The sequence below is a fragment of the Ascidiella aspersa genome, chromosome 5 (genome assembly GCF_963924565.1).
Source record: "Ascidiella aspersa chromosome 5, kaAscAspe10.2, whole genome shotgun sequence".
In the NCBI taxonomy this organism is placed as follows: Eukaryota; Metazoa; Chordata; class Ascidiacea; order Phlebobranchia; family Ascidiidae; genus Ascidiella; species Ascidiella aspersa.
In genome coordinates this window covers 14463096-14465595 of record NC_139451.1, presented here as the reverse complement: position 1 = coordinate 14465595, position 2500 = coordinate 14463096, and the positions used below count along the sequence as shown (strand labels likewise).

The window sequence follows — 2500 nt, the reverse complement described above, 5'->3', positions numbered from 1 at the left end:
CGCGGCCTTCTCGCCGCCGTCCAGACGGTCGCGGCCTTCGCCCGGCGCTAGTGCGCTGGTCCCCGATCGGGCGGCGCCGCCGGCGGCCCGTGAGGGTCCGCACGACAACGTCGCCGACAGGGGGCCGGCTGAAAGCGACCGGGCGACCCGACAGGCCCTCCCGTTTGCCTCTCGACGGTTTCACGTACTCTTTAACTCTCTCTTCAAAGTGCTTTTCAACTTTCCCTCACGGTACTTGTTCGCTATCGGTCTCGTGACCGTATTTAGCCTTAGATGGAGTTTACCACCCGCTTTGGGCTGCATTCCCAAACAACCCGACTCTGGGAAGACGCCGTAGCGCGCCCGCCTGTCGCCGCCATGGGCCTGACACCCGCTCTGGGAAAAGGCCTCGATCAGAAGGACGCGGGCGACCGGCGAAGCGCGCCGTGACGAATTCCGTACGCCACAATTCCGCGCACTCCAAAAGCGCGCGGATTCGGCGATGGGCACATCCCGCTTCACTCGCCGTTACTGAGGGAATCCTCGTTAGTTTCTTTTCCTCCGCTTAGTAATATGCTTAAATTCAGCGGGTAGCCTCGTCCGACCTCAGGCCGAAAGTAAGGACCGGGACTATTCTTCCCGTTCCGCGCTCGCCGTCGGCGCCGCGCGCCGCCGCGCACCTCGATTCCCGCCCTTGAGCCGCCAGCCGTTGGCCTCTTCGAGGTCGACTCGCCGCCGCCGCGCGGGATTCTGGTCGCGATCGTCGCGCATCGTGCCGTGCTGTCTTGAGCGGGACGGGCGCTCGCGCGTCCGACGCCGCAGCAGCCGCGCGGAGAAATCCCCGCGCGGAACGTTTGCAACGCGACCCTGAGGCGGGCGCGGCCCCGGGATTGACCCGAGGCCGCAATTTGCGTTCAGAACGTCGATGCTCAATGTGTCCTGCAATTCACACTAATTCACGCAGCTAGCTGCGTCCTTCATCGACTCACGAGCCGAGTGATCCACCGCCAAGAGCCATCCACGATTGTTTCGCTCGCACAGTGCCTCGCACTATAGGGTGACAAAATAGACCGCGCCGAGCGGTCGGCCAGGCCGACGCTTGAAGCCGGAGCGCGCGGCACCGCGGCACTCGACGCGCAAACATTACCGGGTGACCGAATCGCCGGCCGGCGCGCCGCTCCTCGCGGGTCGGGCGCCGGGTAGCAAAGACTTTTTCTCTCGCTTGTCCGAGTTTCGCGTTCGCCGAAGCGTTTGCGAGACCGTTAATGATCCTTCCGCAGGTTCACCTACGGAAACCTTGTTACGACTTTTACTTCCTCTAAATGATCAAGTTAGATCGTCTTCTCGGACGCCGGCTCGACCGTTGCCGGCCGCGCCAGGTCCAATCGGAGGACCTCACTAAACCATTCAATCGGTAGTAGCGACGGGCGGTGTGTACAAAGGGCAGGGACGTAATCAACGCGAGCTAATGACTCGCGCTTACTGGGAATTCCTCGTTCAAGGGAAATAATTGCAATTCCCTATCCCTAGCACGACCGGGGTTCAGCGGGTTACCCAGACCTGTCGGCCAAGGCGAGCACATGCTGATCCGGTCAGTGTAGCGCGCGTGCGGCCCCGAACATCTAAGGGCATCACAGACCTGTTATTGCTCAATCTCGTGTGGCTAAACGCCACTAGTCCCTCTAAGAAGTTAGACGCCGACCGATTGGGTCGCGTAACTAGTTAGCAAGCCAGAGTCTCGTTCGTTATCGGAATTAACCAGACAAATCGCTCCACCAACTAAGAACGGCCATGCACCACCACCCACAGAATCAAGAAAGAGCTCTCAATCTGTCAATCCTCACTGTGTCCGGGCCGGGTGAGATTTCCCGTGTTGAGTCAAATTAAGCCGCAGGCTCCACTCCTGGTGGTGCCCTTCCGTCAATTCCTTTAAGTTTCAGCTTTGCAACCATACTTCCCCCGGAACCCAAAGACTTTGGTTTCCCGCAAGCTGCCGGAGAGGTCGTAAAACTAACGCCCCCCGATCGCTAGTTGGCATCGTTTATAGTCAGAACTAGGACGGTATCTGATCGTCTTCGAACCTCTGACTTTCGCTCTTGATTAAAGAAAACATTCTTGGCAAATGCTTTCGCAGTCGTTCGTCTTGCGCCGATCCAAGAATTTCACCTCTAACGGCACAGTACGAATGCCCCCGTCTGTCCCTCTTAATCATTACCTCGCGCTCCGAAAACCAACAAAATAGAACCGAGGTCCTATTCCATTATTCCATGCACCATTATTCAGGCGAATCGCCTGCTTTGAACACTCTAATTTTTTCAAAGTAAACGTTCCGGCCGCCGCCGACACTCAGTCAAGGGCACCGGCGGAGAACCGGAGGTGAGGCCAGGACGGCCAGTACACGCCTTGCGACGGACCGGCCGCCTGCGCCCAAAATCCAACTACGAGCTTTTTAACCGCAACAACTTAAATATACACTTTTGGAGCTGGAATTACCGCGGCTGCTGGCACCAGACTTGCCCTC

General features: G+C 58.4%; 2 non-coding genes and 1 pseudogene across 2 annotated transcripts in view; all 3 read right to left on the bottom strand.

Annotated features, from left to right (window-relative positions):
* Positions 1-593, bottom strand: part of LOC146144868 (large subunit ribosomal RNA) — a 3679-nt pseudogene extending 3086 nt beyond the window's left edge.
* A 248-nt stretch (positions 594-841) lies between these two features.
* LOC146144867 (5.8S ribosomal RNA) lies at positions 842-995 on the bottom strand. Its single transcript, XR_014499112.1, has one exon. It is a non-coding gene; the product is annotated as a 5.8S ribosomal RNA (ribosomal RNA).
* A 247-nt stretch (positions 996-1242) lies between these two features.
* LOC146144866 (small subunit ribosomal RNA) overlaps positions 1243-2500 on the bottom strand; it is a 1811-nt gene continuing 553 nt past the window's right edge. Inside the window, exon 1 of the ribosomal RNA XR_014500681.1 lies at positions 1243-2500. This exon is cut by the window's right edge and continues 553 nt beyond it. This is a non-coding gene — a ribosomal RNA (small subunit ribosomal RNA).